Below are 26,591 nucleotides of genomic sequence, written 5' to 3' on the forward strand. Positions count from 1 at the left end.
GGCAGAATAATGGATGAAGATCTTGATGCTTGTGAGTTGAGATGGCAGATCAATTTAAATGTAGCTAGCTATCCTGGTCTTAATTAAACTGTTTCTCTTAATTCAGTTTTAAAACTGAAGCATTATGAGAACATGTGATTCTATTGGCTCTTTTCCTTTATCATGTGGCCCTTAGGAGGGATATTTAAATGTTTTAACCTAATATTTTAGTTCTGATAAAGTTGTAGTGAATGTTAGGAAATAACGCGCTTAACTTTGGTTACTAAAGTTTTATATATTATAGCTGGCTCCAAGTTGTCCTCCATGCATCACTAAGGAAGTTTCTTTCATTTATAGGTTCATAGGTTCATAGGTAGGTACTAGGCTATCTGCCCAAGGGCATTTGCTGTTGGTTTTGCCTATTATCTCTGGGTATTAACTGATTATCTGAAAATATAATTATATTCATCTTTGATTACCAGTCATATGCACAATTTACTGTCTTGCATTAATCTTCAGGCTTTAACATTTTAAACTTCTTATTTATATTTTGTTTGATGATTTTCAGCAATTTCACCAGTATTGTGTGGCCGTTGTGGCTTTCAAAGGTGATAAAAATATACCAAAAGGCACAAACCCTTCTGCACCCCTGAATTCACATACCTCTTTTTAGGTAAAAGTACATATATGTATACACATATACATACAGATAGATATATATAGATAGATACAGATATATAGATATAGACATATGGATATATATGAAAAAACATTTTCTTGAACCCTAAATGACTCAATTCAAATTTTTGAAAGACCGTTTTATTGAAAGACCTTTTATTTGAATTCCAAATAATAGAAACATCATATAGTGAAAAATCTCACAACTAAAAATCTTTCAAGTAAGTGTTTACCTGTCACAACCCCCTAACTCCATAGTTGCACAACTGTGGAGAAAAATGAAAATAATAAACACAGACAATGACTGTTAGTGCACAAATGGAAACTACCCCATCAGTATTTACATATAACAATCACCAGATAAAGCTTCTTCATACACCTTTACATATTCCACCTATGTTTTATGGAACTAGTTCCATCTATGCCACTTTCAATCAGTCATGCAACTGACTCTTAAACATTTTAACACACTGAGTTTCCGTTCTATAAATTTTCATTCAATCAAATGGCAGACACTATATATATATATATATATATATATATATATATATATATATATATATATATATATGGATTCACTTCACAATGCCGAATTTCAGAAATGTTGAATTTCATATGGCCAAGACCATATGATCGAAGTTTCGGAACCTTGATACTGTAAAATAAATCCACAAAAAGAGATCACACTACAGAGAGGAAAAGGGAACTCTCCCATTCCATGCTGCATGCAGATCTATGTTAACAATGCCGAGATTCCGAAACTTCAGTCATATGGTCTTGGCCATATGAAATTCAACTTTTGGGAAATTTGGCATTGTAAAGTGAACCTATATATTTATATATATATATATATTTATATATATATATATATACATATATATATATATATATATATATATATATATATATATATATATATATATTTTTTTTTCTTCTTCTTTTTGGCTGCTCCCGTTAGGGGTCACCACAGCAGATCAACTGTTTCCATTTCTTCCTGTCCTCTGCATCTTGCTCTGTCTCACCAAGCACCTGCATGTCCTCTCTCACCACATCCATAAACCTTATCTTAGGCCTCCCTCTTTTCCTGTTACCTGGCAACTTCATCCTTAGCATCTTTTTCCCAATATACTCTGCATCCCTCCACAGCACATGTCCAAACCAACGTAATCTTGCCTATCTGGCTTTGTCTCCAAACTTTCCAACCTGGGCTGATCCTCTAATACACTTATTCCTAAACCTGTCCATCCTCATCACACCCATTGCAAACCTTAACATCTTCATCTCTGCCACGTCAAGCTCTGACTCCTGCCTTTTTGTCAATGCCACTGTCTCCAACCCATATAGCATTGCTGGTCTCACTACCCTCTTGTAGACCTTCCCTTTCACTCTTACTGGTACTCGTCTGTCACAAATCACTACTGACACTCTTCTCCACCCACTCCATCCTGCCTGTACTCTCTTCTTCACCTCTCTTCCACACTATCCCTTACTCTGAACTGTTGATCCCAAGTACTTAAACTCATCCACCTTCCCCACCTCTACTCCCTGCATCCTCACCATTCCTCTATCCTCCCTCTCATTCACACACATATATTCTGTCTTAGTCCTGCTGACCTTCATTCCTCTTCTTTCTAGGGCATATCTCCACCTCTCCAGGGTCTCCTCCACCTGTTCCCTACTCTCACTACAGATCACAATGTCATCTGCAAACATCATAGTCCACAGGGACTCTTGTCTGATCTCGTCTGTCAACCTGTCCATCACCATTGCAAATAAGAAAGGGCTCAGAGCTGATCCTTGATGTAATCCCACCTCCACCTTAAACGCATCTGTCACCCCCACATTTTGCAACCAGTTTTTACTGATGTTGTATGTTTTAATGCATTTTTAATGGATACACATGTATATAATAGTCCATAAACTGCAATTATGTGGGGGGCTACACCCACCACACCCCCAATGTGAGGGGCTGGGCCCCCCACGCCCCCACTAACAATATATTCTAACTCCAGGGTCGCACTACAGTGGGGAACAGGGCATAAACCTGCCAGTGCTGTTTTTTGGTCAAATGAGTTTTCGGTCATATGGGTTTTTGGTCAAATGAACTTTCGGTCAATTGGTCTCAGTCAAATGGGCTTCGGTCATATGAATTTTTGGTCATATGTAGTGAACCCACACACACACATAGATATATATATATATATATATATATATATATATATATATATATATATATATATATATATGTGTGTGTGTGTGTGTGTTTGTGTCTGTCTGTGTGTATTTCGGCCCCTATCAGCTGATCAAGTTTTCAGAAACTCAAAATTCATATGGCCAAGACCATATGATCAAGTTTTTTAAACTCAAAGCTTTTCAATGGAGATTGTAGTATTCAGGATCAGCAAATTTACCCTTTTCCTCAATGTAATACGATCTCAGAGTTGGTATATATAATTCGCAGGAGGTGTGGGGGGTGAAGGGGGCCTGCCCCCCCACAAAACCATAAAAAAAGGTAGACTTTTGTGGGGTTTTTTGTTTTTTTAAATTGATGTTCGAGTTTTCTGGAACTCAATCATATGGTCTTGACCATATGAATTTCATCAAGTTTCTGAAAACTCAATTATCTGACATAGACCCAGAAATAAATATTTATATATATATATATATATATATATATATATATATATATATACATATATATATATATATATATATGGAAAAAAACACACCAAACTCAACCGAATCATCAAACGAAACTCATTTACACGACACAAACAACACACGACACTACAACCACCACAAACAAAGGCGCGACACACAACAACACTCCCCTACAACAACACCCAACACACATAACAACCAAACAAACAAAAACATCCACAAACACCACCACACAACACCACAACAACCACAAAATCCCCAACCCCAAACACTAACCCATACAACCACAACACACGCCCACCCAAACCCCCTACCACGCACTATAGCTCCCTAACTCACCCATCCCACCCCTACCCCTACTTAACACACCCCTACCACACAAACCAACAATGGCATGCACTTACCCCTCACTCACACACCTAACCTCGGCCTTAACCCAACCCCCCTACCCTACCCCAACTACACACAACACACATTTACCACACTTACCTCTCGCACACTCGCCTCTAATACCCTACTCACTTATCCCACCCCTACCCCTACTAAACACCACGCATCGCACTTTACCTACTACTCCCCTTACCCCATCAGCTCTTCTCCAGCGGTGTCTCGGTGTCCGTCGGTCTTCTGCCTTCTCGATCTTCTGGCGCGGTGGTGGTTCACATTGACTTTGTCACATTCTTTTGTTTCGGTATTTTAAAATGTCGATGAACTCAGATAGACCCATATATATATATATATATATATATATGCATATATATATATATATATATGTGTGTGTGTGTGTGTATGTATATATATATATATATATATATATATATATATATACACACATATTGCTGAGTGTCAGTGATGTCAAAACAAGTGTGATCAAGTTTGTGTTGTGGGTTTGTGATATTGATATTGAAATCTTTGGATTTCTTGAAAGCTTTGGCATCGCTGGTGAGTGTGTGCAAGTGTTTGCCAATTACAGTTAGAGTAAGGGCCAGACTAGAGGGCAGATTTAGTGATTGTAAGTTACAGTCAAAGTAAGGGCTGGGTAAGGAGATAGATTTAATGCTGTATGCATGAACAGATGTACATCTTGTGTGAATCAGTGTCTTATGTAGTGTCAGTGTTAAGAAAGGATTTTTAAGGTTAAAGTATAGGGTTGGTGTTAGACACAGGGGCAGGATTGGGGGTAGCACACATTAGTAAGGTGAGGAGGGTGTCCTAATACTCTACTGACAAGAGCAGACACAGCTGACTGTACATTAGTTTTCCCAGTGCTTGTAACATACCCTGTGTGGTCCTCCCCCCACATTGCAGATACATAAAGGTGACAGTCAAAGTGGAGTCAGTTTTTATTAGTGTAAATATGCAGGGTAGTATGAAGTAAGATGTGAAATCTCAGCTCAGGTTCATTCTGGATGGAGTACCACTGATTTGATGTTTACACTGAGACAGACAGTAGAGGAAAAGGTGCAGGCAAGGAAAGACTCCAAGTGTGCCTTTCTAGATTTGGAGAAATCATAAAATAAGGCTCCAGGAAAGCTAATTAGGGCAGTCTTGTGATAATTTGAAATCCTGGAAAGATTGTTAAAATAAGAGCAGACTATGTACAGGGATCCAGTGACAAAAAGTAGGTATAAGTAGGGGTGAAGTTTATTTTTAGTTAAAAAAGAATAAATGTATTCAGACTTAGCATTTTTTAAGTTTTGCCTATCACTACAAGCTGGTGCCTGGGATGCTGCTCTATCATCCCACCTTTTTTCTTTCTCTGGGTGGTGCCACCAGTGACTCTGACTTTAATCCTGCTCCCATCCCATATTCCTGTCCTACCTCCAATACATAGAACTTTGCAAACTGGGTCAAATCCCAGTTCCTTCACTTTCAATAGGGAGACCAGACCCAGGCAAAACAGTAGGGTGCTCTACAATATACAAGTACAGCCAAGTATGAATCTTTCCCCTACCATGGCGGGTCCTGCACCAAGTGAGTGTTGGGGCTGGACTCTGATCCTAGTAAACAGAGAGGGGAATGCATAAGACAGGTTGTCATACAAGGCTGGCTGTACTGAGTGAAAGATTGGTGAGTGTCCTCTTAAACCCTCACCCAGAGAACATTCTCACAACAGTCTAAGGAGTTATCATGCATGGTTCTATGTAATACACATTCACATCTCTGTATATGATATTATCAAGCAGCCTTATTCCCTCTTGTAAATGGCATGGATGTGTAGTCCTCTGTCTTTGTAAGAACTAACCATGATGTGTGAGCTCCAAGCATGTTCCCCTAACCCTCTCATCAAAGTGAAATGAGTCTCATGATTTCTCCCATCCCTATGATTTCTCCCATCCCTCACATCTTCTAGACAGTGTCTGTGTGTTTGTGTGTGTGTGTGTGTGTCTCACATCTAGAAAGTGTCTGCGTGTGTGTGTGTGTGTGTGTGTGTGTGTGTGTGTGTGTGTGTGTGTGTGTGTGTGTGTGTGTGTGTGTGTGCACATGCGCATGTGTGTGTGTGTGTGTGTTTGAGATGCCAGCTGAACTCGGAGCACATCAGCCATTGTCAGGACTTTATCCTTCCATGTCTATGAAGCTGTCAGAAAAGCAAGTTGTTGTTGTCTTTCAGCTTTTCCCAGTTAGGGGTTGCCACAGCAGAACTCCGGTCTGCTAATGATTGGCAGTAGATGTTCACAAACGCCGAGGTGCCAGCTCAACGTCCAACCTTCAATGAAGGCACACCCATTTACGCATGTCTTTCGAATGCTACCCAACCACAGGGGAGACATGCAGACTCCACACAGAAGGCACTCCCCGCACTCCAGCCAAGAATTGAATGGGAGAACCTCTTGCTGTGAGTCAACAACGCTCCCGCTGCACCACCGCGGCTTATTTCTTACTGCCCATACCCCTTTGTATCCATCTGGCACACTTCTAGGTTTCCTTGCTGCACTGTTACATAATTTGCTTTCATTTAGGTCATGTGATATAATTACCTGTCTGTTCCCTCTTTTGCTGTTGATATTACTTGTTCTCCACTTTTCCTGAGCTTTAGCTTCCCACATGCATTGTTTTTTTTGTTTTTGTTTGTATGCACTACATCCCAGTCACAAAACAAAAACAAAGTAAATAGTCACTACAAAAGAAAGTTACAAAGATAATCTACAATACCTGACAAAATGCAATGAAGAAAAAAAAATCAAAGAAAAGGAACTGATAAACAAAACAGTAAAACATATATAAAATACAAAATTGTAAAATAACTGAAGACATCAATGTTAAAAGAAAAAAAAAATAATCATAACAGCAATAAAGAACAGGTAAAACTGCAGGCAAAAAAAAAACACATCAAACAACAGTTTCCTGTTAAAATTCAACCAACCACCATTTAATCATTCAGATACCAGCACTGAAAGTGCATACTCATAAATGCATAGTAAGTTTGAGTTTACATATGTTAGGAGTACACCCTTAATTCCAAGGTGCAGCAGTCTTGGAGTCAGAGGAGATATTCAGAAACAAACAGCACACTGTACAGAGCCGTTTACAGCAGGCTTGTTCAGTGTGCTAGGAGTATGTGATTCACTCATCACTATGAATCTTAAAGTAAATAGCACAACAGCCGACCACTATCTAATGTCATATGCAACTGTGGCAGTTTGGGGAATAGCTAATGTAAACTAGCCATGTGTGCAGTTCCAGAGTCTTGTTTCAAGATTCAAATAGCATGATAGAGATATTCACAGACATGCTATACCACTGCATTTTTTAGCAAAGCAGTGGGACACAATGCAGTACTCCAGCAAATTCATCAAGTAGGGGAGCAAGGTGGGATGAAGGGAGCAGCTGCCCCAGGCACAAGGTGTTAGAGGGCGCAGTTGTGAAGTCAAGTGCAGTTTCTGCATTCTTTAAGCCAGTACAGAAAGGGAGTTTGGCGCACCAGTGCTTTTTTTTTGTGGGGTAAGCTGCAGCTATAGCAAACTGATTGCTAAATGTAACAATCTGCTTGGTACAGTTTAAAAAACAACAAAATGTTATTATTTTTATTTATGTATATATTTATTTATTTGTTTTTTGCTTTGTTATTCCACTGAAGAGCTGGGGCAAGGGTAAACATTTGGCTTGGGAAGCCAGAGTAAGAAAGAAAGTGGACCTTTTTATTTGTTTGTTTTTGTTTTTTTGCTTTGCTATTGCTATTCCACTAAAGTGCTGGGGCAAGAAGGGGCCTTTTATCTGGCTGTTTGGAGAGCCAGTCTATAGTAGTGAAGCAGAACCTTTTATCTTTTTGCTCTTCCATTGAAGAGCATGGAACTGATGTCTGTTTTTTTGTCTTCGATGAAAAGCTGGAGCAGGGAGGGGTTATGTGTAATGAGTATGGCTTGAAGAGCTAGTGAATTGCAGCAGAGCAAACCTCTTTTTTTTGTGCTCTTCCAATAAAGTGTGGGTAGTTTTTTTTTTTTTCTTTGTTTTTCTCTTCCAATCATCCAGTGAAGAACTGGGGAAGGAGGTGTGTATATCTGTCTTGAAGTCAGTCAGAATGAAGAACAGAGTGGACCTTTTGTTATGTCCTGCAAATAAACATCTGGGGAGGTGGGGAGAAAATTCAGAGATAGCCCAGGTGCTATAAAAGTCAGCTCTGCCTCTGCATTCACCCATTGATTCTATGACAGCTATAGGGCTGGGAGCACTCCATCAAGAAACTAGTGTTACACTGGGTGCATGGATTTGTGAGTGAGCATGTGTGTGTGTGTGTGTGTGTGTGTGTGTGTGTGTGTGTGTGTGTGTGTGTGTGTGTGTGTGTGTGTGTGTGTGTGTGCGTATGGATAGGGTCTGTAGGTGTCTGCATAATAGGGTTGCTTTTGATGGTGGGGGAACAGATGTGCAGTTGTTCTAATTGTGCCATGTATGTTTTACTTAGAGACATGTAAATGAGCCACTAATGAGCTTTTGCTCCATGTTGCTTTGCATGCCTCTGAATCACTCATTAGCTCCATGGTGCTTTGGAAGCACAGCAGTGTGGTTCAATAAGTGCTATGGAGTTTACATCTGTGAACCCAGCCCTTATGTATAAATAGCAGATTTATGGGGTCATAATTCATCCGCTCATCAAAATGTGTTAAATAATTACAGCATTCAATATATTTACTCATAGCTGACCACTCACTTTTATGAATCCCACAATTATCTCCTAATAGCCTCAAGCATGAATATAAAAAAATAACCTCAATAAATAGATAAATTAAACAGGGGCACTAAGCATCAAGCTATAAAACAGCCTAGAAAAAAGACAAAGAATGAACAAAGGGAAACAAACCATAATGATCTTCAAGATACACGTAAAAGAGAGAAAAAGAAAAAAAAAAAAGAAAGAAAACAAAAAGGCCAGTTTTGTTGAGGTGCAGGGATAAAGTCTTGACTGCAACCCAGATGACACCAACCTGGTTGGATGCAGGTGGAGCCAGCCAGAGATGAAAGATGAGGTACAACTTGTTCACTTCACCATGTGTGAGGGGTGGGGGTTAGGAAAAACATGTCTTTGTAAACTCTATGTTGTATCCACTGTGCAGACTGGAGACCACTGAAGCTGCTTTGCTTTTAAGGGGGTAAAGATACTGATGGGGGACCCTGTTGCAAAAGTGGGATACATACTCCTCAAGTATATTTATTTTACACCATCACTTGGATGCTGCACATATGTTTAATGCCAATGGATAAGGCCTTAAAATGAATCCCCAATATCGTACAAAAAAGTGGACTATTCTCACGACTTGATCTTTGCCCTAAAGAAAAAAAAAATACACTGTAGGATTCTCACCTCTTTGGCAGAAATAATCATATAGAAAGAAATGGGAATGAGTCTCATTGGTCAACCACAGGTACAGCACAAAAAATAGAATCATCCTGTGGAAAAGCTAAATACATCAATAAGCAGTACACTGTGTCTACTTAAATATAACTAGCTAGTAAGAGAAGAGTAATGCTAAACTGTGCTGAACATGCAAATGGTCAAATGTAATCAGTTTTCTACCCTAGTAAACAAAATTAAATAAATAAAAACTGCACTGAACTGCAAAATAAAAAAAAACTAAACTACCTAAAAAGAAAACTACTATTTGTAATATAATGCACTATTAAAGGTGTCATTTAACTATAAAGCAAAAGCATAAATCAAGTGTGTTGCATAAGCAATATATATATATATATATATATATATATATATATATATATATATATATATATATATATATATACCATAACACTCGCTCCCAACATAAGATACAATTCCCAGTATCAGAAAAACTAGTACAAACCGTGATGCATATCCCCTAACATAAAATGTATACACAGCCACAAAAAGTCTAGCTAAAGCACAAAACCAACACTAAATCACAACATGCATAACACCATTTAACAAACCTACATGCACTCACATAAATCAGTATAATGGATCCATCTCCAACACATAGAGGGATAAAGCAATGATTAGGACCCAGGGAATCTGACTTCAGCTAGTAGTTTAGACATCTCTTGGAGCTGTCCTGTTGGAAGAGAAGTGAAGAGACATTGTCCTGCTTGACTATTCCAGAGGGAGGGTGATGGAGCATGCAGGAGACATGTCTGGTTTATGAGCCCCTGCGATGATACAGTTACCAAAATGGGAGCAGTGGTTGGGTACAGAGGGAAGCATCAACACATAGCTGAAAGCACTGCATGGTCATCTGATAATATCAGCCCTGCACATTAGTGAACTTAAAATAACTCCCCACCTTCACTCCTCAGCTGCAGTATGATGGTCCTTCACCTGAACTGATTCTACTCATAGCACAGAACCTGCACATGCTGGAGTTTGCCAACAGCCATATCTAGAGACTCTCACAGAAAGATAAGCCTCCTGACATGGGTCACACCTGAGGACCACCATGATTTGGGAACCTGGAGGATGAGATAGCATGGGAGCTTGCAGTAGAGAGGCCAGATGTCAGAGATAGAGGGGTGAACAAAAATAAACAAATAAATCAATATAACTGAAAAATCAAACAGTGTCACCAAATGGAAAATACACTCCTACAGAAAACAACACAAATACATAAACATAACAAAATCACAACAATAATAAGTGCACACACACACACACACACACACACACACACACACACACACACACACAAAAGCCTCAAAATACATCCATTAAAACATTAAAACACTTCATTTATGAATTCTCAAGTTACATGACAATGACGAGCCTGACACCAGTTTCAGCTGGTCAGGAGCTTAGCACAATGAAAAATCTTTACATGTGCTTTTTATGGAGAGGTTCATGATCAGTATTATACAGATTTAATGACTTCACAGTAGCTTCTGCTGTAATATTATATTCAGCTTCTGTACCAAACATAATGGGAGGATTTTTGCCTTGAATCATATGGTTTTCAGAGAGCCATTTACAGCAGTGTTACTGCTACCTGCTAGCTCAACTGCATTCATATTATAAATTTCAGGTGCACCACAGGCATTTCTATTGTATTCTGTTTTTTTTTACTCAACATATGAAGTTTTCTTCACATATTTATTTTGATTTTTACTCATTTTTGAAAAATGATTCTGACCTCTGTACAGACGCCAGCTACGATTAAAGTCTACAATTTGTTTTGTCATGTCTGTGTCCATAACCTATTACATGCAGCCCAGTTTTTATCACTGTACATTTATTGTTGCAAGAATCTTAAAAGAGACCAAAGAAGTGGAGTAATAATATATGGAAAAGACAAAGGCGAGATGAAAATAGATTTGCCATATTACAGAGAGTTACTGAACATGAAGAATCATGGGCTGAGAAAATAAACTAAAAGAGAAGTTGAAAGTACAGTGGGAGAAAATGTAAGTAAAAAGAAGAAAAAATTTATTATGAAACATAATATAAGGATCCTCATAAAGAAATAAGGGATCAAATGAGTCTGAAGCCTGCTTACTGTAAATGAAAGTAAAACAAAAAGTGTTGTAATAAGATAAACCATTGTCTAGTGAATGAGTGATAAGGGCACAGAAATTCATATTTATATAAGACATTAGCTTCATCAAAGAGAGATCTAGACAAAGAACTGAAATACTGAGGCCAGAATGCATATGAAGAATAATGTTCGGGCTAGGAAATTTTATTTCAAAAGGTTTATCCCAACCAGCAAATTAAACTAAACCACCTGGAGGCACATACAATGTTAACCAAACAACCAGAAAAAAAATAGTGATTAGGCAACTGACATAATACACACTAAACTGAAAAGTAACTTACTAAGCACTTTCATGACTGCAGTCAGTTGACTTCATTAGAATAAGTACAACAGAACCATCAAGGACTGAACATACCTTTGAAGATATGAACAAGTTTATTTCTCATCTCTTCATTGTACATCTCCACAACATGTCTACCACTACTTTCATTCTCCAAAGCAGCATTCCTCTCATTATCTTCACTCTGCAAAGAAGATGGTTCTGATTAGCCCTCTGGACAGCACCTTTAACATTGTGAATCTTATTACTGGTACTACTGTCCACAAACATGAAGCAAAATGTTGTAAATGTCATACGCTACCTTTTACAGCTTCTGGTCATTCAAGTTAACTTAATTATAGTAAATAACTTGTTTACCTCCAGGATGATAAAATGAGAGTCATTGTCATGCATTATATATCTCATCTGGTATAAAAAAAAGTTCTGTAAGTATTTCAAAATGTGTTTATAACTAACAAACAATTTCTTAAGCTTACCATCAATGCATTTAATGAGGAACTCTGTATTGCAACCCCCTGCTGATACAATACACCTAAGTGATGGATCACCCAGATGCGAATGAATCTTTGGAATCCCTAAGATACTAGGAATTATGCGGTGATCAACTTCTTAACAAAAAAAACAAAAAAAGAAAAGAAAGCTGGAGCAATTTCACCATTCAAAATAAAGCATTCAAAAACATGCCGATTTTATTATACAATACAAAACAATCTCATTCCTGGAGACCACCTCATATGCATCAGTGTCCATCAATGGTGACATAATTCTTCCCACATAATCTAAGGTTCCATAATTACAAGCCTGCTATACTTGTCTGGTTTCACAAGCCTCACACTTTTGTTTTCTTTCAGCTGGGTAAGATTGAAAAACTGTACTTAGACATACCAAGCAATTCTCTGTGCAGGTCATTTTCATACATTTTTCAAACAGTTTGAAGAAATGGTGGAGGGGTGGATTAAAGGTACTCTTCCTGTTAAAATGTTTAGTTATATGATTCATAAATTGTTCATGAAATAGAAAATTTAAATTTCTCATACATAACGTAAGATCTAGTAAACTGGATGATAAATTAGAGTGCCCAAATGGAATAATGGTAAATCATTTTTTTTTTCAAAAAAAATGTGATGCACTGGCCCTATCTCAATATAAGTATAGCAGAAAATATTAAAACTCAAGAATTTAAAGGTAGAAACAGTGCGTGTGGTGTCAGATTGTATTAATGATTCTTCAAATGCCATCACCATCCTTGGGTAGGTGATCTCCCCTTCCAGTTGCAATTGTTGTTGTCTCTTTTGTTGTTTGGACTGCTGCAGGAATAATAGAAATTGTTGTCATTCTTACTGAGTTTGCTGTTTTGTTGGCTATCATCTTGGACCATTGTGGGGGATTGTGTCTACAGGGACTTTCCCATCGGTACTCCCATTCTCCTGATGAGCCACATTCTAGCTGGTTTCTTTGAAATCTAAAAAAAATAAGATCCCCAGAATTGTCTTATTCCCCTTAAGGGGGTCCACATTCTTGTTTTTGTAAACCTTATCATCATGATCAAGCTTTCTGTCTATTCTTAACTTGATCTGTGCTATTTTATAATCAACATCAGAAAAAAATCTTTGAGTATTGCTTTTTATAACTCAGAAATAATAAATCCTCTGTGATTAAAACAACTGGTTATGACATTTCCTGATGAAATGTATCCATAATTAGAATTTTCTTATATTCCATACCTGTTTAGTCAAACAGTGTAGTGAGATCAGCGTGTTATAATGCATCCTGTTCCATGCTGTTGAGATACTTCTAAAGACATATTTATTTTAAAAAGATGTTATACTATATGTTATCAAACCTGAAAATACACTTCTGTGTAGGACTAGGTCTGTGGACTTGCAAAATAGAAATGACATGTCAATCATTTGTAATATGTATATCCAATAATACCTTAATGCAGACATTAGAAATTTAACTAGATAAAACTTGGAAGTGCTAACAGTCCATTAGGTAGAACAAGCAGCAGGAATGGTGGAACCAAAGTAGGGCAACAAGTCAGATGTAAAATGAAATATCCAAGACCCTAGCTTTAAGAAAGTAAGTCGACAGGAAGCAAGTTTAAGTGTCCTAAAGACTGCAGTTCACTTTGTGTTTGGGAATGATTAGATTTTAAAAAGTAGGAGGATAGATTTTGGATGAATTTTTCTAATCATTAAACTATAGCAGTTTTTCTTGGTAAGAAACTCTGCTGAAGGGAGGGAAGGGATATTTTTAAAAGTGAAAACAGAAACTAAGACTTGGTTAGATAAACCTTTCCAGTTATGGAGGGACTGTGCAAATCTTCTGATATTTTATACCTCATTATCACTTTGATGGTCAGTATGAAAAATAAAATTATGATGGAATAAGAAAGAAAAAAAGCTAAATGGAATTAGGCAAGAAAGAAAATATGATACAGACAAACAGCTAAATACTTTCTAGTTAACAATAGGCTATGGATGTAAATATATTGCAATGGATACTTAATAACAGGTAAAAGAAAGGCTTAAGTTTAAATATCAAATGGGTGAATTAAGGGGGATGAAGGGATACTTTCATCCTTTTTTGTTAAAAAAGAGAGAAAAGAAAAATGATACAGCATAAAAGGTGTGTGCGTTGAAAAAAATAATATTAATAATACGAAATTCAGCAGAACATATTAAGAATAGTGAAAAACGATGTAAAAATAAAATAAAAGCATGTGAGAGAATGCAGTGGGGGTTAAGGGAGACAAGTGATATAAAACACATAAAAAATGAGGCTACGTAAGCAGTAGGGGAAACAGATAGAACTACATTTGAGAACAATTGCTTTATAAAAAAAATGGCAGCACACCAATAGTCTGCTTTTTTATGCTTTCTGATAGAATTCACAAGAATTAATTAAAAATATTGTAAATTACATTTTTTCTACCAGATCCATTAAATTCTGGAGAAGTGTGTGTGTGTGTGTGTGTGTGTGTGTGTGTGTGTGTGTGTGTGTGTGTGTGTGTGTGTGTGTGTGTGTGTATCTGTGTGTGTGTGTGTGTGTGTGTGTGTGTGTGTGTGTGTGTGTGTGTGTGTGTGTGTGTGTGTGTGTGTGTGTGTGCATGTGTGTGCGTGTGTGTGCTTGTGTGTGCATGTGTGTGTGTGTATGTGTGTGTGTGTATGTGTGTGTGAGGGATCCTTAATTTTATCTGCTAGTAAGTTAGGCTCAGGTAGCATGTTAGTGGTTTATATAAATTGTGTAGTGGAATGAAAGAAAAATTAGATCTGTCAGATTTTATGGCTAGTGAGGAGCAACTCATTTGAGAATATTTTTCATATGGAACCTAAGTTTCATAAGAAAAATAGGACAACCTAGGTAGGACCATAGTAGGCGAATAAGAAATTGACCTGAATATTTTTATAGTTTAAAATGGAGAGTAGGATGCCTATAATTTGGAAACATGGTAAGAGTTTAAAATTTTGTAATGGAAATGTTGAAGATGGTGGCTTAGAGACTGTGATTGGTTCCCATGAAGAAATCTTCATAAGATTAGATGGAGTAGGGCATTTGAATGACTGATAAAGGAACATTCTAAGTTCGTCACCAGGTCTCAGTTAAAGGAGTCTATAGCTCTATTACAAGGGACACGTTTCTTCAATAGTTTGCTGCAGCTGAGGTACACTGTTTGATACACATAGATTTAAACGAGTTTTATAACAACATGGTTGAGAAAATATCAGGGATGGAGTGCTGCCATTATGAGAATGTTTCTTAATAGAAATAAGATAGACAAACTGGTCATCAGAGAAGTTAATAGGCTATTCAGAGATTTGAATGAAATAAGTAAATCTTTGAAAGTAAAATTTGAGAAGGGATGGGAAAATTATGGGGAGAACAGAGGTAATGTATATTCACCATGAGGCATGCTACCCTTGTCTCAGAAATGTTGCCTCCATACGTAGTTTTACATGTCAAGTGGGTTGCAGAACATGCTCTCTTACACATCATGTTAGTTCTAAAGTTGTGAATATGATGCCTGGGCCATGTGGTGGCACATCTTTTGGGATTTCCTTAAATTATAAATGTTCAAATGTCAGCTTCAGGAGTTAATTGAGAAGATTGGTTGTGGAAAGGGGACTTTGTCGCATTTTATGTTTCTTTTAGGAATAATTCAGGAGAAGAAGTGGTCAGGGCTTAACAGGGTCCTTTTGGGATCAACCGTATTTTCAAAAAAAAATCACAATGAAATGCAAAAAAAGCAGGCCACTCAAGATTTGAGGACATATATATAAATATGTATATATATATATATATATATATATATATATATATATATATATATATATATATATATATATATCTTGTTTTCCTCTTCTAACAGGATTGAGTAAACAATAATAAAAGCAAAGGCTTGCAGCCGAGGCGCTAGGAGAGGAGAGACAACTAAAAGGTTTTTATTAAATTCTTATTTTGGAAAGTAGAGCTGTTTTCACTGGTCTTTTGTGTGGTTTCACAATAATAAAAGCAGTTTGAGGATAAATGACTTAGATACCCCCATTATGGACAATTAACAGATTAGATAAGATGAAAGCTTGAATATATATATATATATATATATATATATATATATATATATATAATACAGTAAGCATAGAACTGCAAATGGTTGAGTTGATTGTAAATAACATTATAAGACTTGAATTATTGTTTGCATGAAGACTTATACATCTGACACTGTGATTATGCTGAATTAATTGTCAATAACACATATTTAAAAAAGGAACAGTTGAAGATTAGTTTTTATGACTAAATAAAGGTGAATAAAGTGAAGTGGATTTGTAGTGGAATAACTGCATGAGCAGTTTTAATAGTATACTCTAGTTATAAGATGTTAGGAAAAGTTTTACAAAGCATTATTAATAAAAAGTGTCAACAGACAGAACAAGCATATGTGATAGGAGTGATGGAGGGTCTAAAAAAAATTTAATTTAAAGAAAACATGAGTGCAGTAAAATGGGATTACTAACAAATACCTTTACACAAAAACTGAAAACATGTTTTTTCTCATATCTTTATATTTTCTGCAATACTAATATTTTTACAGTACTTTAAGTGGTTGTTCTAATTTTTATAATTGGTTCCACGCAAAAATAGCCTCATGAGGCTATCATAATGTGTGATTTAATTTCGCAGTTAAGGTTGTCACAGTCTTCACATCTCTGGCACAGTTTTTGTGAGACACAGAGTGCGTTGTTGTGTGGAGATTATTTATTGTAGTAATATCACTCCAGTGACTTACTGTCACTGGAAAAAGAGTCAGTCCATCATTGTCAGTGGCATCTTTTGATTTTTGTCTGTGATTTTTCTCACACAGCATTTTAAGTTGCGTTGAATTTTAGGCTGAAAAGACTAGCTTATTCAATGTTTTTATCCAGATTCTGTAGTTTTGATTCAGCTTTCAAGACACATTGTCTAACTAGTGCATAAAGCTAGCCATTTGTTACTAATGATATACACACAAAAAGATAGACCTTTAGATAGAGAGAGAAAGATAGAGCCAAAAGGAACATTACATAGCATCTATCATAGCCAACTTAATATCAGAGAGCATGAGATACGTTCCAGAATGAAAAAAATATAAGATTTTGCGAATAGTGAGATTGGAGTGGAGAAACAGCTTCAGAAATGAATCAGTGGGAGAATACATAGTTTTTTTTTCTATGTGTCACACTACAGTGGCTGGATTAAATGGACAGAGAACTACTTTATGATGAGAAACAACTTGACATTTGGGTGGAGGTACTCTTTAATTGAAGGAAAATAGGTCCAAAGAGCTTCATAATCAGAGACACAAAGTTCTTTTCAGAATTTGGAGTGAAACAATATAGCTGAGAAAAGCAAAAGAATGATGCCAGGATGTTTCTAAAATGTGAATGTAAGCCATCTGATTAATGCATAAAGATGGAAGAAATACATAAGTAAAAGTGCAAAATGAGGTTCCTCCACTCACCAGAACCCAGTACTGTTTGGTGAACATATTCAAATTATAGCTGCAAATATGAAAGAAGAAAAAGAACATTTACAAGGAAATTATAAGGGAAAATGAGATCTCATTGTTAGCTCATCTCATTGAGATAAAATCCATCAAGAATAAGCCATTTTCCTTTTGCAAGTGTGACCTTGGAGAATGTTAATAACAAATATGGTGAGCTGTGGATGGGCAAAGGGCTTATACTGACAGGCTTAGAACTTCCTCCAAAAAAAATTATTTTGCTATTTTTTTTTCAAGCTCACGCTCAATGCATTGTGTCTTGATGAGATGGGCTTATGACAGGCTAAAACAAATCCAGTTATTAATTGTCTGTGCAAATGATAAAATATAAGAGTACCACAGAAAACTCTTCAGTAAACCCCAAAAAGGAAATAAGGAAGTAAGTCTGAGTGTTAATAAAAACATGTAGAGTCTGAAAACAAAAGAATGACTGGAGATGTATAGCTCAATGAATAGTGTGAACATTAGGTACTTTTCTGGAACTACAAATATGTTACATGAGAAGAGGAAAAGTGTTTGAGGAAAAAGAGTTTCAAAGTCATTGAATGAATGTGCACTGTCCATCCACAATAAGGTATTCAAATTCAAATTAATTTTTGTTACTAGTTATCTTAGTTTGCAACTCATTTCAAAAATTTACTGTTGAATGACTTGTTTCTATAACCTAGGCCTGGCCAGAAATTGGTCATTTTTGATCAGTACCTTACTCCAGTAAATGAACATAACTAAATAAATAACAAATATATGGAAGTCAATGGAATGGGGAGCATTTCAAAATAATTTCTCTGGGATATGATACCAATATGTTCAGAAAGCTAAACACTTGTATGAACTACATGACAAAAAGGATATCTGAGTAACTAAAACAGTTTAGAGTAAATGCAGCTCACTAAAATTATAATTAAAAATTAAATATTTGGACAAAATTGGATAATTTCTGATATATCCATATGCATTTTTATCCAAGTAGTAGTGCCAGAGATAACTAAAATAATTAGTAAAAATGTGGGGTGCACTTCCCTAATCAACAGAAGTGGTGTTATAATTACGCCTCCAAGAAAGGGAAAGATTTTCGTTATTTTCCAAGTAATATACTTTTAGAAGAAATATCATATTTGAGGAAAATGTTGTCTGACTTGCCTGGCAAGATTTGTAGATAAACAGTCCGACATCATTAAGAGTGTTAATGCCTCTCTGTAAGGCATATGTTAGACTATACACAGAGCTACTATCGTACACTATTACTAGGGGCAATAAATTTAACTCAAATACAGAATAAATTTACAAAACAAGTCTTTAATATGTTAGCTGGAGAGTGAATCTACACCAGGAACTCAAAATACAATTCCTCGCAAACACACCTCTCAATGCAGACTTTGTGAATGCATACATACTGCATGGTTGGATAGAATCACTGAAACATTTTGTTATTATGATTAGTTTTTTTAAGTAGAACAAAACTCCCTGCACTCCTCCCATAAGGAGGATGCTCTCATTTGAGCACACACACACACACACACACACACACACACACACACACACACACACACACACACACACACACACACACACACACACAAACCTTCTTACTTATATTGACTAATGTCAAGGTTGCACAAAACTGAAAGAAAAATGAAAACACCCTTTAAAGGTGAAACTGATATAATGTCACACCAGACATAAAACACACCAAACGCGTTCTAGGAGGTTGCCTCAGATGCTCTCGTTTTGGGGGCTCTACATTTCTGCAAATGTATATTTCCCTGTTTGAATACAGTATTGCTTGTTTTTTTTCTAGAATAGAGATTTAACATATGTTTATATTTTTGAAGTTTGATTAACATAACCAAAACCCAAAAAGATTGTACTTTCTCACAAACAGGGTGCTAAAAGCTTGGAATGTCTCTGATTTTACTAACAGTTTTCTAACTTAATATGAGTTTCTTAAATTAAATATGAATATGAGTAAAAGTAAGCATGTCAAAAGAGGTATAATACATTTAAGGGAACAGTAATGTGTCTTGGAAGCTCTTATTTATGAGATAATTACAGTGAGAAATCTACATGTCACAAGTACAATATCACATTGTCAATTGCAAATCGGCTGAGAGAGCAGAAAAAAAGAGAAAAATAAGTTCTGACAAGCTAACAGCAAACCTGAAAAGCAAAAGACAAATACTGTATTTTTTACAAAAGTGTTTTTTTTTAATCTAAGAAAGTTTGCAGCTTCAATGCTGTCAGAGCTCTGTTACAAACTGAAGAACAATATCTAAACTTATGAAAAAACAACAGTCAAAGCATCGACCACCTCCTGTGTGATTAGCATTTATTTAATAAAATCTACCTACTTCCAGAACTGTAGGTTAATTTGCTCAAGGTAATTAAGACCTGATGTTTTTATGCTGTCACATATCAAAATGGTAACAGCGTAATCAAGAATGCATGCTTTCAAATCTCTTACTTATAAAACATCTGATTTTATTTTCTAGAAGGCTATTAGTGCATCTATATCCTACCAGAATATGATTTAAAGTTATCATTGCATAAATTCAATGGTATGTTGTTATTTATATCACACCTTTTTTCTGGATGTGTTAAATGTCATTGGAATGCTCAGTCTTTATTTCAAATGGAATCAGTAATGAATTAAGTGTTATTCATTTACAAAACTGAAAGTACCACTATTACAAAGACAACGAGTACAAAAAACTCAGAAAGTACTTTTGACACTCTTTAGACACATACCGGCACCATATGTTTAATATTACTTATGCTTTATTTGTGTATTAAGAGTTACATCATTGTACATTTTTTATTAAGGCAATGTTTGTCTGCTTTGTAGTGAAAGTAACCAGGTATATCCAGGACATAAGGTTAAGTTATATGACGCAATTGCTTTTTAGACAACTTTGTGTAATCTTTATTATTATGCCATTATGTGAAAAAGGTAGATGGCTAATGTTTTAGATATAGATAGATATGTGTGTGTGTGTGTATATATATATATATATATATATATATATATATATATATATATATATATATATATATAGCGAGAGAGAGAGAGAGAAATTTCTACAAATTGTATACACATCTAATGATGACTTGTAATAGACTTTGAAGTGTTACTAATAAGATTCATGTGGATTTCTTCTACAAAACTGTTCACAAGATTATAATCAGTTTTACCAAAGTTATTGTTGTCATTTAATATGCTTTAAATTTGAAAAAGATACATATCAGTAATAAGTCACCCATCTCATGTGTTACCACTGATAACGTGTTTCTATTGCAAGTATAATATATGTGTGCTGTAGTTAATGTAATAAAAATCAAGTATCTAGGTTGTCAAATTAAAGTGTAATTGCTTCTCAGTCCTCATCTTAAGCTAAATTACTAGTTATGTTACCCTTGCTATTTTTTACATACTCTACATATTTTTACAGGAAAAATCAATTTATTTACACAAGAAAAATATATAGCACAAGTCATAATAACTTATGTAAATAAGCAGTACATATACACCAGCTTCCAAGATTATGCCAAGCACTATAGCGTCAAAATAGTAAGTTACTTTACTCTGTAAGTGAACTGCAGTGGTGGGGCTGTGGTAGCGTTGTCACCTCACAGTAAGACGTTGTCCTGTTCGATTCTCAGCTAAAGCGTCTTCTGTGTGGAGACGTGCGTGAATGGGCGTACCTTCATTGAAGGTTGTGCGTCAGGGCTGGCAACTCAGCATGTAAAAATCTACTGCCAATCATTAGCAGACCGGAGTTCCACTGTGGCAACCCCTAACCGGGAAAAGCCGAAAGATACAACAACAACTTGTACTCTGTCAGTACATTTGAAAGGTATTTCCATTAAACCATAATGTAACTACATATTATCAGTATGAGAAACAGAAGTGCTTTTGCCTAAACAATAGTAATAAAAATAAAAATGTTTGCTTTTTATCTTGGAAACTAGGATCAAGAAATATATAGTACAAAAACTATGAATAGGTGAACCCTGTGTCTTATTTTCGGACCCAGATTATAGAAAGTCCCTTGCAGGTCTGATTGCTCTTTCATAGATACAAACGAGTAAAGTCTGCAAAGTGTGCTAAAATCTGTAAGTCTTTGCTTAATTGTATAAAGTAAATGTCATTTGTGAAATAAAGAGAAATGCAGTCAGAATTAATATTCCATTTCTCTACATTGTGGATGAAACTGAAACTGGCTCAACTCCAGCTATCACTCAAGACCAGCTCCTAAAAGCACTATCAAAAGCTAAATATACTACATTAGTGGGCCGTGACAATATCCCCAGATGCATTTTTAATATCATGAAGCACAATTTAACCATACCTTTAACATCACTGTTCAATCTTAGCATCCATACAGTTCCTGTACCAAGTGAATGGAGAACAGCTACAGCCATTCCCCTGCATAAGGGAGGATTATCCACAGACCCAGGCAATTACAGACCCATAGTCTGACCAGCCTCATATGCAAAGCCATGCAAAGACTTATCGTGGAACTAATCAGTAAAGACATTCGGAACCTCCAAACACTGGACCCATCTCAGTTTGTATTCATCAAGAGAAGGTCATTATTACTCAACATGGTGGATTTTTTTTGAAAAAGTCACCAAAGCAATGGATGAAAGCAGAATAGTGCATACCACACACCTCAACCTGACCAAAACTTTTAACACAATTCCCCACTCAAGCATAGTAGAAAAACTAAATAAACTGGGAACAAACCCTTATGTCACCCATTGGATTGCCAACTGGCACGATGATTACAGGAAATCAAAATAATGGAAGTTACCTCCACAAAGCAACTAGTTACCAGTGGAGTCCCCCAAGTAAAAGCCAATACCAAAGGGCACTAGTTGACTAGGTTTGCAAATGACTGCAGGCTAGGCGCAGTCATTGAATCCCTAAATGACTGAGCCATCTTGCAGAAAGTTATGTCCCAAATAAATAGCTGGTGCCAAAATCATGGACTAAAACTAAATGCCAGAAAAGTGCATTATTGTATTATTTGGGAAGTCATCTACCCAAGGGAACTACCACACTGATAATACATCTCAAACAGATGACCCAGTTGTATGGGATTTGGGAACTTATAGAGTCAGTGACCTAACTTTTGACCAACATTTGTCCATTACTGTAAGAAAGTCCTTCTATCCTTCTATACTGCATGGCTTATAAACAAAGAGCTTGTGTCTAGATCTAGGTCTGTCACTCTCCCCCTTTACTCAGGAGGGCCCTGATTAGGCCACTCATTAATTATAATGATCCCTTTGGCATGTATCATTCCAGACACATGCAATAAATAAAATAACCACAGAGATTCCTAACTAAATAGATTCAAGGCCTAAATAATATGTCCTACATGGACTGGTTCAAAGCCCGGTCACAATACTTTGTAACCTACAGACTGCTGAGCGTGATCTACATCTGGCATACAAGGCATCCTCTGAACCAGTGCCAATGGATTTACTGCACATCAGCAAGTCAAATGGTATCAAAAATTCTCAGTCTAGGGATCTAAACCTCTTCTGCAAAATCAGCAGAATGGTGTGGAGTGACAGGTATATCTCAGCGGATACTGCTGCACTGGAACAGACTCCCCATCCATGTGAAACAAAGTTCATCCCTGTCCATATTCAAGAACAACTTGGCCCTATGGATGGGAAACAGAAATTGTACCCTAGGACTGTCTGTTGTATTACTACTAATAGATAGAGACAGCTCCTAAATGCTTTATCCCATTCATGGGTCCCCTCAGATCTATGGTATGATCCCAGTTATTCTCATGGGGTAATATATAATTATCGACCATGGGATGGGTAAGGGCCGTCTTTAGCCAAATGGGATAGGTTAATTTGAACACAAAAAGGGAAACTGGCCAGGCCTGAAACATCTCACAAGGGCAGCTACCCTAGTACTTACCTACAAACCTGTGAGATACAGGATACATTTTGAATGAATGGTAATCTATTTTCCTGAAAAATGTGATTTTGTTTGGTCTGCTTCTGCTTTATCAATTCATTCTCTGCTGTGGCAATATGCTATCCTTTGATATAGATGACATTTTCCCAGAATCCTTACTAAAACTAATTGCATTTACATTGCCCCCTCCTCTGGAATAGGCTTCCTATTCACATGAAGCAGAGCCCTACACTGACCATCTTCAAGTGCAATCTGGACCAATGGATGGGAAATCACAAATTCACACCTGGAGTGGCACCCATGTCCCTTATGGGCATAGACAGTATATGAAAATTGTCAAAGTTCTACTTTCTGATGGGTTCCTATTACGTGATTGAAAGTATAAAACTTCGAACACCACAAAATCAAACTTGTATGTTCAAAGTTTTATAACTTCAAACACAAAAAAAAAAAAAAAACAATGGACAGAGAGTAACTGTCGTAAGCAGGGGGAAAACACCCCCTACTCTTTAAATATACCAACTCCTTTACTGTACTGTAGTGCGATCTTGGACTGGGGGGGGTGAGGGGGGCTTGCCCCCCTGCTTACAGCAAATAGTTATGTTTCCTGTCATGTTTTAATTTTTTTATTAGGTATTTGATGTCACTGAACTTCGATGATATGGTGTTGACCATACCGTATTCGAAGTTCAGTAACTTCGAGTATCTAATATGGACCCCTTTCTGACTCTTGTTATCTTTACCATAGGGATAGAAAATTGGGTAAAATCTGGTTAAAACATGCTAGGCTTGTAAGGGCTCTTGAGCCTTTAGCCTAGTAATCTCCTATGAACATATGAGCATACAAAACCCTGAACCCTTGACTATAAATAGCAGCTCATTAAGAGCCTAGAACCCTAATACTCTGTAAACTAATATCTTCATTTTTTGCTAAAGCACTGAGAAGTAAAATCACTGAGGTTTACAGTCGCTCAATAATGACAGCCATTAGAGTTTCATTGCTATTGATCAGAAAATGGTGCTGATGCAAAATTTATCATTTAACTTTTTAAAAAAAATTAGTCTGCATCTTATCTGTCACAGATTTTGCAAACCATCTCTGATTTTCCTCATATTTATGCTCTCACTCTCCCGTTAATTTATTTTTTCAGGTTAATCACTGAGGATTACAGTCAATCAGTAATGACAATCATTACATTTTCTAAGTTCGTATTGTTCAGAAAATGCTCCCCCATTAACTTTATAAGTGCATTAATTTTGCCTGGTATCTAAGCCTCTGGGATGTTAGTGAACTGTTTTCTGTAGTCAAAATGCAGGTTTTGAGTCTTTCCACCTCAGTTTGCCTGCAGTGTGACTTCAGCAAGTCACTTAACCAGACATGGGTTGCCCCTGAAAAGGGACACTCTGTGAAGTGGGTTTACCTAGGTAAAATAAGACAAAAATATTTAAAATGTGTCCCTTTCCCATTACTTTTTACTTTGCCCACAATTTTTGAGTAAAGAAATTGGAGGTATTTTGGTCTGTTCATTGTAAAATGTGTGGCTTCCTGGAAAATTGTTGCTGACTCTGGACATTAAATAAAGACAGGCATGTCGTGTCTAGATAACTTTTGATACCCAAGGTATTGTATATATTTCTCATTTTCCTTCATGTATTCAAACCCACATAATGTTTATAACTCTTTGAATATATTTTAAGACCAAACAGTGCATTCTGTTAGACAGAAAAGTATGGGCATTAAGAGATGCTATAGATTTTTTGTTCCCTGATCTAAAGGATATGCATAGTTAAGATTGTTTTCAACTTAGTGTACTTCATTGAGAGCTTTCACACAAAATAACAGTGATAAATAATAAGCAATGAGTGTAAAAACAGCAGTTCCAAATACCTCAAGAATCAGTGATTGACAATAAAGAATAAATATTTATATAGTACATTAATTAATTCAGATATTATTTAATTTCTTCTTCTATCCTGTTATGGAGTGTAGGAGAATGGAAACATATCTCAGTACTAATTGTATGCAAGGTACAGAAACGAATCCTAGGAAGGATGCCAGTTTATCCTGTCTATATTACATCAGCGAAAACTCTCTTGAATGAATGGCATTTCATCAAAAATGCCATTAATCGAATTCCACACTTGTGGAGGGTTGTGCCACCCACACCCCCCATTAATTATATATACCATCCCTGAGATCACACTACAGTGAGTAAAGGGCAAATTTTCTGATCTTCACTGTACCTGATCTCACTATGAACAAGTTCGATGAATGGCATGTTCGATGTAAGTGCACTGAAAATGCCTTTCACTGAACTGAATTTTTGATGATCTAATAGGGACCCAGTTTATCACAGGATGCACACGTGCACTCACACATGGCATACACACATGGATAATACAGAATATCACCAGTTCATCAATGGCATGTCTATTGGTCATGGAATGAATGCGAAATAAAAGTGAAGGATGAGGGAAAACCCTCATAAACAACAGAAAACATGCAGACTCCAAACACACAAGGCACCTTAACCAGAGCATGAAATAAATACCAAGCATTTTGGTTCTGCAATACTAAAAATGCTAAAAAAAACTGCAGCAATGTGCAGTGTGCACATACAGTATAGTTACTGGGAATGGACGGAGAACATGGAAACCCATTCAACTTCTTTGATACAATAACAACTTAAAAGAGAAAACCAAAACAAAAAGACAAAACAAATCCCATTCTCTCCCAGCCTCCATTCCACTGGCGATCGCTGCCCCACCATTCTACTAGAGATTGTTGTAAGATACCAATCCCAACATAAAAGAGTGATGCTAAGTTACATGCTGAATGTTCCATTGCTGAAAATAGTCTTTATTTCTATTGACTATCACACAGTTATTAATTCATTAGTTCAGTTATCTAAACTGGAAATAGTTGAAAGTTGCCAGGTGTTGAATAGTAGTTTAGTCTAGAAAGAGTCCTGAAGTTGACTGTCTCTTTAAGATTAATCTCTAGTTCAGATACAAAAT

The sequence above is a fragment of the Protopterus annectens genome, chromosome 1.part0 (assembly GCF_019279795.1).
Source record: "Protopterus annectens isolate FY-2018-M chromosome 1.part0, PAN1.0, whole genome shotgun sequence".
Lineage (NCBI taxonomy): Eukaryota > Metazoa > Chordata > Ceratodontiformes > Protopteridae > Protopterus > Protopterus annectens.